Below are 12,559 nucleotides of genomic sequence, written 5' to 3' on the forward strand. Positions count from 1 at the left end.
CACACACACACACACACACACAGCTGTAGCTGACCAGAGCAGACGAGAGCGACAGGTAGAAGCATGGCAGCCAATCAGCAGCGAGCAGCAGAGGTCGACCCCCCCTGACCTACAGCGTCAAGCTGCCAGTCATGTCACGCCCCTCTGACAGGTGTGTGTGTGTGTGTGTGTGTGTTCGTGTGTGTGTGTGTGTGTGTGTGTGTGTGTTAAGGTATAGAAGCAATCCAGGAGAAACAAACCCTACTTTATAAAATGGGAACTGGTTTTGATGCTAGTAGAATTAATTTTAAAGTACAAAAGTAATTGTAAAATTTATTTAATTATTTTACAAATTTATTAATTTATTAGTATTATTATTACTATTATTATTATTACTATTATTATTATTATATTATTATTATTATTATTATTATTATTATTATTATTATTATTATATTTAGATATTAAATTGTAAAATTAATTTTCCTCATTAATATTACAATTAATTTAATTAAAATTTAAATATATTTTACAAACTGATTGTAAAATTAACTTTACATCCGTCCAGAATCCGTATGAACTCTTCGGTCCCCCTGAAGGTAAGCGGAAACACCTGCAGACAGGAAGCTCCCGCCCCTCAGCAGAGGGGTGGGGCCTCTGGTTAAAGGAAGATCAACAGCAGTACCAGCAGGAACAGGTAGGGGGCAGCGGTGCTGTGATACACGTATGAATGGACACAACGAAGAAGGAACAAGGAAGGTGAAGGGTTAAAAACTAACTCAGCTGTGGAACGTTCCCAATGAGGGAGGGGCTAGGGAAGAAAAATCAGCACAGGTGACTAATCTGGGCGGGGCTAATGATCACAGTGAGGAGGAAGCATCCAGGAGGTGTAGAAGAAGAAGACAGGTGAGTAAAAGAAAACAAAACCTGACCCCCGTCCTTGTGTTTATCATGAGGGAGGGGCTAAAGAGGGGAAACGAGGCACAGGTAACGCTAATGTGGGCGGGGCAAACGAGCATAAGGAGGGCAGGGAGTGAAGGAGGAGAAGACAGGTGATTGGTGGAGATCAGAAACCTGACCTGAGAGCGTTCCAATCGGCATCACATTCATCCTCAAACCAGGAATCCTGTGATCTGATTGGACGCTGCAGAAGTAGAACTTAATCTAGATGGATTGTCATTGGTTGAAGGGAAGCGATTCATCCTCCTTCCTGTCTGTTGTCGTCCTGGTTTAGTATTATGGTCTGTCTGACTGGTCGTATGCTGTAAACACTGCGTCTGTCATGCGACGATGATGGTGACAGGGTTCACCCCCAGCGTGGCGCCAGAGCGGCGTTTGGCCACACGGATGAAGATCAGCATCTTAATGCAGTCGGACATTCATGATCCGCACCAGCTAATCACCTGTCAAGTCAGGGGTCAAAGGTCAGGAGGACTGCCCCCCCAGTGGTCGGCTCCACACACTGATGTGTCCTGATGATGTCATGTGACCTCCTGACCCCCCAGTGTCTTAAAGCTCTAATTAGTAGTTGACCTCATCTCCTCCCACGACACGCTTTACACCCAGCGTGACCCCGCGACCTCTCCCTGAGGTCACATGACAACACCCTCCTCTTTGGACATTTGCATGTCTCTGATTGGTCGATCGTGTTTGTTGTTGCTTCAGCATCGATCACATTTATTTACGGCTTTAAACCGGTTTAATAAATAATGAATGCAAATAAAGGAAGAGCATCGTGGAACTATAAGCCCCTCCCACTTTTATTTCATGTCATCCTGCAAACGGGGTCACATCAGGTTCACATTCGGGGTCACATCTGGGTTCGGGTTTACATCTGGGTTCACATCTGGTTTACATCCAGTTCACATCTGGTTTACATCTGGGTTCACATCTGGTTTACATCCGGTTCACATCCGGTTCACATCTGGTTACACATCCGGGCTTCGATTTGTAGAGTCATACACTGGATGTGAACCAACACACACACCACTTCAGTCTGCACAGGAAGTGGTTTAACCCCCCCCCCCCCATGAGTCCACAAAGACTCGTCTGTTCTTCCTGGAGATGGGGGGGGGCACACAGGTCATCTATCAGCCCCCCAGTGGACACAAAGATGGAACAAGTGTTGGATGACACTGTCAACAGGTGGGGGGGGGTGAGATGATGCTATCATGCTAACATGCTAACATGCACACTGTTAGCTTGAGTGGCTAGATTTACGTAGCTCGTTTCTCTGATCCAGACTGACCTGAGATCAGGGGGTTTCATGGAGTCACATGATGAGGGCCAACCAATCAGGGTCCGTATCTAGGGCTCCAAAACACACACACACACACACACACACACACACACACACACACACACACACACACACACACACACACGCTGCTGTTGGTGCTCCCCACCTTGCATGTCCCCTGTGACCCGAAGACCAGAGAGTGTGTGTGTGTGTGTGTGAGTGTGTGTGTGTGTGTGTGTGTGTGTGTGTGTGTGTGTGTGTGTGTGTGTGCGTCTGTGTGTGTGTGTGTGTGTGTGTGTGTGTGTGTGTGTCTCAGGGTCACCTCTGCCCCCCCCCTGAACACCCTCACAATGCAGCACCTTGAGGTAACAATGAGCCCATTGTTGGTGCAGACAATGCTGTCTGAAGGACAGGGTTAAAAGCACCGGGGGACGGGGGGACAGGGGGGGACAGGGGGGACACTAGGGGGACTCAGCACCTGGTAACAGTGTAGGGATGGGAGGTGGAGCCGGGGTGGGGTGGGGTGGTCATAGTTCATTAGTTGGCTATGTTCAGGCAGGGATGAGAACACCCCGGTCAGGACCGCCGACCTGAGGAGGCAGGGGGGCGGAGCCAAAACCATCAGGAGGGACGGAGGGATGTTAGCATCAATCAGTTAGCATTTAAACGCTTTGGATTCTTTACTGTTTATCATGATGCTAAAGCTAAAGCTAGTGTGGATAGTGGTGACGATCTCTGACCAACAATAACTCCTCCTTCACTCTAAAGCTAAGCTACATGCTACACGCTACGTGCTACTTAACGGTAGATAACTATACGTACGTATTCAATATGATTACATGACATTACTGTAGTATTCAGAGTAGTAATGACATTACTGTAGTATTCAGAGTAGTAATGACATTACTTTAGTATTTAGAGCAGTAATGACATTACTTTAGTATTTACAGTAGTAGTAACATTACTTTAGTATTTACAGTAGTAATAACATTACTTTAGTATTTACAGTAGTAGTAACATTACTTTAGTATTTAGAGTAGTAATAACATTACTTTAGTATTTACAGTAGTAGTAACATTACTTTAGTATTTACAGTAGTAATAACATTACTTTAGTATTTACAGTAGTAGTAACATTACTTTAGTATTTAGAGTAGTAATAACATTACTTTAGTATTTACAGTAGTAATAACATTACTTTAGTATTTAGAGTAGTAATGACATTACTGTAGTATTTACAGTAGTAATGACATTACTTTAGTATTTACAGTAGTAGTAACATTACTTTAGTATTTACAGTAGTAATGACATTACTTTAGTATTTACAGTAGTAGTAACATTACTTTAGTATTTAGAGTAGTAATAACATTACTTTAGTATTTACAGTAGTAATAACATTACTTTAGTATTTAGAGTAGTAATGACATTACTTTAGTATTTAGAGTAGTAATGACATTACTGTAGTATTTACAGTAGTAATAACATTACTTTAGTATTTAGAGTAGTAATGACATTACTTTAGTATTTACAGTAGTAGTAACATTACTTTAGTATTTACACTAGTAATAACATTACTTTAGTATTTACAGTAGTAATGACATTACTTTAGTATTTACAGTAGTAATAGCATTACTTTAGTATTTACAGTAGTAATGACATTACTGTAGTATTTACAGTAGTAATGACATTGAATTACCTCAGATGGAGATTACAGAGTGAAATCTAATTACTACAGATTTACGAACAATTCAATTTATGAACAACCTCTGAACCAGTTGTGTTTGTTAGTTGAGGACTCCATCCTGAAATAACTCTTACTTTATTTTATCATCTTCAACCGTTTCCTCCTTTGAATCTGTTCCTGCATTTGTGTGTGTGTGTGTGTGTGTGTGTGTGTGTGTGTGTGTGTGTGTGGACACACTCCGACACGCCGCTACACTCAGGGCCACAAAACAAATATATCCCATTACTGCTGGGGAATAATGGGCCCATTTTTCTCCACACAGCGTCTTTATGAATAGTGCATAACCGGCCCCACGTCGGATCCTTGGGGGTGGGGTGGGGGGATCGGGTGAGGGGGGGTGGGAAGAGCTCAAACACATTTTTGCCTTTTATCCTCGCTGATAAAGAACTCCCACTTCCTATAATGCATTGCGGCGCGGAGAACACGCACACGCGTGTGATTTGCTTGTGGTTGAAGGCGAGACGCGGAGCGTTAAGAGCTCTGAACACGACCCAAGGCCAGGAGCGAGTCCTCAACGCGCCGCCGCCACAAAGGAGCCGCCGTCGCCGTTCTCGTTTCGCCGCCATCAGATTCCATCAGGGGGGAGAGGGAGCTGGCGGTGTGTCGCTCGCCCTCGCGCTCCGGCGGCGTCGGATAAATCATTTACAGGCTTTGCATAAATTTGAGTAATCTCCTTCGTGGGGGCGGGGCAACGTCCGTGGAGGAAGGGTTCATGCCGCCGTGTGCGCCGTAAACACGCGTGTTGTGTGGAAACGCCAGCAGAACACGTTTGGCTACAGCACGCCACGCAGGACACGCAACACGTGTGTGAGGACACGCCCCCGACGACACGCCCCTGAAGACCCCACCTGGACGGACCAGCTCCGCTGGTTGTTTGTTTGTTTGTTTGGTTGGTTGGTTGTTTGTTTGTTTGTTTGTTTGTTTGTTTGGTTGGTTGGTTGGTTGGTTTGTTGGTTGGTTGTGAAGGTCTCTGATGACGTTCTGTTTGTGGGTGGGGCTTGGGTCAGAAACTGGTTCTAAAAATTTGGGGGCGTGTCCTTTGTCTCAAACAGGCGTCCTCTGTTTATTTGTTTGTTTATTTGTTTGTTTCTTTGTTTGTTTGTTTGTTTGGTTTGTTGTTTGGTTGTTCATTCGGTCATTTGGTTGTTTGTTTGGTTGTTTGTTTGGCTGGTTGGTTGGTTTGTTGGTTGGTTGATTTGTTGGTTGGTTGGTTGGTTGGTTTGTTGGTTGGTTGATTTGTTGGTTGGTTGGTTGGTTGGTTGGTTGGTTGGTTGGTTGGTTGGTTGGTTGTGAAGGTCTCTGATGACGTTCTGATTGTGGGCGGGGCTTGGGTCAGAAACTGGTTCTATAAATTTGGGGGTGTGTCCTGTTTGTTTGTTTGTTTGTTTCAAGTTGTCTTAAAAAGATGTTGTTTGTTTGTCGGCTTGCTTTTTGTTTGTTTGTTTATTTGTTTGTTTGTGAAGGGCTTTTGATGACGTTCCATTTGTGGGCGGGGCTTGGGTCAGAAATGAGTTCTCTAAATTTGGGGGCGTGTCCTCAGTGGCCCTTCTGTCACTGATTGAACCAATCCCATCCTGATCCAGGTTTGCGGGGTCACTGAGAGGTCGTGGGGGGTTTTGGGCGTGGGGGGGTGAGAGCCCCCCCTCAGACCAGCAGACGTCAGCTGATCAAACGCCTCCATTCTGTTTCATGTCTGACCTGTGAGTGGATTTATTCATTATTCATTATTTCATTCTTCTTTTTTCAGTTGGTTTGAAATATTTTTCACTAAATTTTGAATTAAATTTGTTTTCGTATTTTATTTCAATGATTTTCATATCGATTTTATTTACGAGAGATTTTTTGAATGAGTTTCTAAAAACCAGGTTTATGTCATTTTTTTGCCTCTGGGGTAAATAAAATCTCACGTTATTGGCTCCTGAAGCCCCGCCCACACACACTTCCCCCCGCCCCTCCCAGTGAGAGTCATTTCAGTGAAACCAGAACCCCCCCCCGTCCTTCATCCTAATGAAGTGGGCTGAAGTCGTTCATCACAGGAAGTGTTTCCTCTTCCTCATCCAAACCAGACCGGAGTCATCCTCGCTCGGCAAAGTCACTCTATGCCCCCCCCCCCCCGGGATCGATTAAATTAACATTTCTGGGACATTATTCGACCTAAACTGATGTTCCTGGCGTCACACACCCGTAGAGTCTTCCTCGCTGTGGCGATGAAGCGGCGGCGAGGCGGTAAATCACGGGCGAGCGGCGCGGCGCTGACAGAAGATAAAACACGCCGCGACAGGAAGACGCTCCACGCCGGCGGCGCCGGGAGATCCACGGCGGAGGAGCCGACATCTTTATCCCCACATCCATCACCTGGAGCCCACGTTGGGCCCGGGGGCCGGGGGCCGGCCCGCCGAAACAACGGGCGTTTTTGATTGGCTGTCTTCAACCTGGGAAGGTGTTGCTAATAAAGTTAGCAAAGGTTGTAGTACCGGTACCGGTACCGGGGCCCTGAGCGTCAATCTTTTTAGCTTGAGGGCGTGGCATATCCAGATCTGTGACATCTTTCTTGGGCGGAGTCTGTTGTGGCGACAGTGATGGCGTAGACGCTCTACGACCACGAAAAATAACCCCGGAACTAGAAAAAATAATTGAATGACGTTACTCGTTCTTTACAACGTGTTGGTGTTGGTACTGTATTATAATCTGAGGTTCTACTGGATTATAATCTGAGGTTCTACTGGATTATAATCTGAGGTTCTATTGGATTATAATCTGAGGTTCTACTGGATTATAATCTGAGGTTCTACTGGATTATAATCTGAAATTCTGTGTTATACTGGATTATAATCTGAGGTTCTTTTGTATTATAATCTGAGGTTCTACTGGTTTTAATATGATGTTCTACTGTGTTATAATCTGAGGTTCTACTGTGTTATAATCTGAGGTTCTACTGGATTATAATCTGAGGTTCTACTGTGTTATAATCTGAGGTTCTACTGGATTATAATCTGAGGTTCTACTCTCTCCGGGCCGCTGTAGGACAGGAGGTGAGTTGAGAACCAGTGAGTCACATGATAGTCAAACGGGTCCTGAAGCCGTGGAGGTAAAACGAGAACCAGCGTGAAGCTGTGTCGCTGAGTTTTCAATCAGACTGTTCAAGCATACATGTAACACACACACACACACACTCTCTCACACACACAGTCACACAAACACACACACACACACATACACACACACACTCACACACACTCACACACACACACACACACATGCAAATCACTTGGCGGGATCATTTCACACGTCCTCGGTGGGAAACCCCATCAACTCTCACAGCAGGGAACAAAACGATGAAACAGTTCCCTGACTGTACCTGACGCGCACACACACACACTCACACACACACACACACACACACACACACACACACGCGTGAAGGTGTTGGTCATGCATGGATGTAGCTGCAGAGGCGTAGCTAGCTTAAATGCTGCTAGCAGAAACATCCAGGAGAAATAATCTCATGTTCAGAGAACAGTCATGGGAATATATTTTAGAATCCAGGAAGTGATGGACAGTCGACTCGTACATTGTTAATCCGTCCACCCTGGTGGCCAGAGTCGGTATGACAGCAGCAATAAATGGACAGCTGGAATGCAGGTGAACCACCTGACCCACACCACTAGTTGGCGCTGTCACCATTTAAAAAGATCACAGAAAATAGAATCTCCCTGGTGATTCAGCACAGCTACACGTGTAGTCAGCCGCTCAAACAAACAAACAAACAAACAAACAAACAAACAAACATCTGATGTTTGTGTCGTCTGTCACTGAAGGAGGGCGGGGCAGGCTGTGATGTCATCGCTTTGAGAGGAGCTCTGATTCCACACTGGTGCCGGGGGTGCGTTCAAGTCCCCAGGTAGTGTTGTTGTTGTGTAAACTAATACATGTAAACAAACAAAACTGTTGTCGCTTAAATAAACAAAACATACCGTGTAAACAAAAACTGTAATGTAAACAAAACTGGTAGATCAACAAGTATTGTCTCGTAAACAAACATGTGTTGTCGTGTAAACAGTAGTATGTTGTTGTGTTGTCTGTAAACAAGCAGCTGGGTTGTGTAAACAAACTCCAGAGTCCTGTCCCATGAAGCTGGATTAACCTAGTCAGGCTTCCTCTTCCTTATCTGGCTTCACTTACCCAGACATCCGCCCTCCGGATTTGCGGTTCCATAAATCCGGCTATCAACTCACTAATTCAATCCAGACTTGTCCACTCTAGATCTGTGCGCGCTCACATAAAAAGGGCGGAGTTTGCTGCATGCGACCAATCACAAACATGCAACAAACCGGCCCGAGACGCATATTTCACAACGGAGGAGCAAACAATAATAATTAATAAATACGATCAATACAAATCAATAATCCAGGCAAAAAGCAACACAGTTGCAGCTGCCAAATGGAGCAAGGATCTCTGGGAAAACATGGCCGCTGAGCTCTGATTGGTCAGTAGGTGGGGCTGTTATACCTGCTGAGCTCTGATTGGTCAGTAGGTGGGGCTGTTATACCTGCTGAGCTCTGATTGGTCAGTAGGTGGGGCTGAGCTCTGATTGGTCAGTAGGTGGGGCTGTTATACCTGCTGATCTTACCCTGAACTTACCCTGCTCCGGAGCAGGTTAGGTGTTCAGCATAGGTTACCGCGACAACGTAGCCCGATAGAAAATCAGCCACCTTTATGGTACCGAAAAGCCAGGGTTAAGTTATCTGGCTAAGCCGTAATCCAGCTTTATGGTACAGGCCTCTGGTGTGTCTGACAGCAGGCTAACGGCTAACGGCTGCAGGTGTTCAGGTCACCTGGAGGCGCCGCCGCTGATTGTCCTCCTCTGAACCGCCGCAAATCAATTAACCTGATTTAATGCCTGATCAGCCACATGGAGACGGGTTCCCCTGATTTATTCAGTATTGACCACTTCACACACACGAGGGGGGGATGGGTGGGAGGTGTGTGTGTGGGGAGGATAGGAGGTGTGTGTGGGGGGGATAAGAGGTGTGTGGGGGGGTAGGAGGTGTGTGTGTGGGGGGGGTAGTCAGCAGTGAATGCAGTTTGAATTTGGATCTCAGAGGGAAATTAAAGGACTGTTTTATTGTTTCTGATGAATTTGACTGAGTTTTAAAGATAGAGGTCGACGCCGCTCGCGGGGAGGAGGCGGAGTTACGACACACTGTTACGCTCTGACTCCGCCCCTCCCCTCCTAATGCTAACAAACGTAGCCACGAAACGCTAGAGACGGTTGACGTTTGAATCCTGGCGTTTGCATTCAGCAGCGTCCTCACCCGGCGGCTGGCGGCCCCCAGGGGCCCCCACTTTAGTCTGGGTGCATTTCAATGACATAAACAGTATCGGCCCCCCCCAGACCTGCCGCTCTTCCACCGCCGCCCATAAATCTGAATGACATTAACATTTGAACAACTCGGAGACGCTCGGGCCTCCACCTGATTCGTCCACGCGGCGGCGGCGTCAATCTGTGCAGGTCGGAGTCGCCGCGTCGCCCCAGCCGGGGGGTTAAGTGAATATCACCCTCTGCCTGCTCGCACCCCCCCCCGTCTCCCACCATTAAATCTGTTTCATTCCAGCCTTATTGGGATGGAAGGCGTTTCACCTCTTTGATAGAAGGTCATGAAATATAGAGTGTTGCTAACGCTCTGCATAACATTTACATCTCTAGTGCGTGAACGTTAGCGGCGCCGCCGCCGCGACGGATGAAACATTCATGCTGGAGACGGTTCTGCCTGACATTTGATCCTCCATCATCAGACGACTCCACAAACGCTGGTCCAACGTTTAAACCTGGGCACATCGACCCGTTAGCCGCCGCCGGCTAGATAATGGAAACGCCTTTCTCTGCACATCGACCCGTTAGCCGCCGCTAGCTAGCTAATGGAAACGCCTTTCTCTGCACATCAACCTGTTAGCCGCCGCCGGCTAGCTAATGGAAACGCCTTTCTCTGCATATCAACCTGTTAGCCGCCGCTAGCTAGCTCACGGAAACGCCTTCTTTCTGCACATCGACCCGTTAGCCGTCGCCAGCTAGCTAATAGAAATGCTTATCTCTGCAACTTGTTAGCCGCCGACGGCTACCTCATAGAAACGTCTTCTCTCTGAAAGTCAACCCGTTAGCAACCACTGGCTAGCTAACGGAAACGCCTTTCTTTGCACATCGACCCGTTAGCCGCCGCCGGCTAGATAATGGAAACGCCTTTCTCTGCACATCAACCTGTTAGCCGCCGCCGGCTAGATAATGGAAACGCCTTTCTCTGCACATCAACCTGTTAGCCGCCGCTAGCTAGCTCACGGAAACGCCTTCTTTCTGCACATCAACCTGTTAGCCGCCGCTAGCTAGCTCACGGAAACGCCTTCTTTCTGCACATCGACCCGTTAGCCGTCGCCAGCTAGCTAATAGAAATGCTTATCTCTGCAACTTGTTAGCCGCCGACGGCTACCTCATGGAAACGTCTTCTCTCTGAAAGTCAACCCGTTAGCAACCACTGGCTAGCTAACGGAAACGCCTTTCTTTGCAAATCAACCCGTTAGCCGCCGCTGGCTAGCTAAAACAAAGCCTTCCCTCTGCACAGACAAGAGTAAACCAAATGGAAATGAGTCGCCGCTCTGTCGTGGCGCCGAACGGAATCCTCATGTAAATGTGGGGGAGTCCATTACGGAGTGCCCCCCTCCCCCACCGCCGGCGCCGCTCATCAGAAACCCCATCAGCGCGTTCAGAGGTACGCCGTCGCCCCGACAAATCAATTCTGTCTTCCTGACTGATTTGATTCGTCGCTGAAGTCCAGCGGAGGGTGGAGACGGTTGTGTTCTGAGTCGGATGAACCAAACAGGACGGTCGGATGCTGTTTGTACATCCGATGGGGTTAAACCCTGACGGTCGGATGCTGTTTGTACATCCGATGGGGTTAAACCCTGACGGTCGGATGCTGTTTGTACATCCATCAGACTCGTGGAATCGGCTCTGGAATCGAATCTGGCCCATTTCAGGTTTGGTCGGACTCCCAGAGGTCCTCATTAGAACTGTTTACCTGTGAGAGCAGAGGAGGGCGTGTGTTTAAACGTCAAGGACAACTCCCTCCTTCCTTCCTTCCTTCCTTCCTTCCTTCCTTCCTTCCTTCCCTCCTTCCTTCCTTCCTTCCTTCCCTCCTTCCTTCCTTCCTTCCTTCCTTCCCTCCTTCCTTCCTTCCCTCCTTCCTTCATTCCCTCCTTCCTTCCTTCCCTCCTTCCTTCTTTCCTTCCTTCCTTCCCTCCTTCCTTCCTTCCTTCCTTCCTTCCCTCCTTCCTTCCTTCCCTCCTTCCCCCTTCCCTCCTTCCCCCTTCCTTCCTTCCCCCTTCCTTCCTTCCTTCCTTCCTTCCCCCTTCCCTCCTTCCTTCCTTCCTTCCTTCCCTCCTTCTTTCCCTCCTTCCCTCCTTCCTTCCTTCCTTCCTTCCTTCCCTCCTTCCCTCCTTCCCCCTTCCCCCTTCCCTCCTTCCTTCCTTCCCTCCTTCCTTCCTTCCTTCCTTCCCTCCTTCCCTCCTTCCTTCCTTCCTTCCCTCCTTCCTTCCTTCCCTCCTTCCCCCTTCCTTCCTTCCTTCTTTCCTTCCTTCCTTCCTTCCTTCCTTCCCCCTTCCTTCCCTCCTTCCCCCTTCCTTCCTTCTTTCCTTCCTTCCTTCCCTCCTTCCTTCCTTCCTTCCTTCCCTCCTTCCTTCCTTCCCCCTTCCCTCCTTCCTTCCCTCCTTCCTTCCTTCCCTCCTTCCTTCCTTCCTTCCTTCCTTCCCCCTTCCTTCCTTCCTTCCTTCTTTCCTTCCTTCCTTCCTTCCCTCCTTCCTTCCTTCCTTCCTTCCCTCCTTCCTTCCTTCCCTCCTTCCCCCTTCCTTCCTTCCTTCCCCCTTTCCTTCCTTCCTTCCCTCCCTCCTTCCTTCCTTCCTTCCCTCCTTCCTTCCTTCCCCCTTCCTTCCTTCCTTCCCCCTTTCCTTCCTTCCTTCCTTCCCTCCTTCCTTCCTTCCTTCCTTCCTTCCCTCCTTCCCCCTTCCCCCTTCCCTCCTTCCTTCCTTCCCTCCTTCCTTCCTTCCTTCCCTCCTTCCCTCCTTCCTTCCTTCCTTCCCTCCTTCCTTCCTTCCCTCCTTCCCCCTTCCTTCCTTCCTTCTTTCCTTCCTTCCTTCCTTCCTTCCTTCCCCCTTCCTTCCCTCCTTCCCCCTTCCTTCCTTCTTTCCTTCCTTCCTTCCCTCCTTCCTTCCTTCCTTCCTTCCCTCCTTCCTTCCTTCCCCCTTCCCTCCTTCCTTCCTTCCCTCCTTCCTTCCTTCCTTCCTTCCCCCTTCCTTCCTTCCTTCCTTCCTTCCTTCTTTCCTTCCTTCCTTCCTTCCTTCCCTCCTTCCTTCCTTCCTTCCCTCCTTCCTTCCTTCCCTCCTTCCCCCTTCCTTCCTTCCTTCCCCCTTTCCTTCCTTCCTTCCCTCCCTCCTTCCTTCCTTCCTTCCCTCCTTCCTTCCTTCCTTCCTTCTTTCCTTCCTTCCTTCCTTCCCTCCTTCCCCCTTCCTTCCTTCCTTCCCCCTTTCCTTCCTTCCTTCCTTCCCTCCTTC

Source organism: Antennarius striatus, chromosome 1 (assembly GCF_040054535.1).
Source record: "Antennarius striatus isolate MH-2024 chromosome 1, ASM4005453v1, whole genome shotgun sequence".
In the NCBI taxonomy this organism is placed as follows: Eukaryota; Metazoa; Chordata; class Actinopteri; order Lophiiformes; family Antennariidae; genus Antennarius; species Antennarius striatus.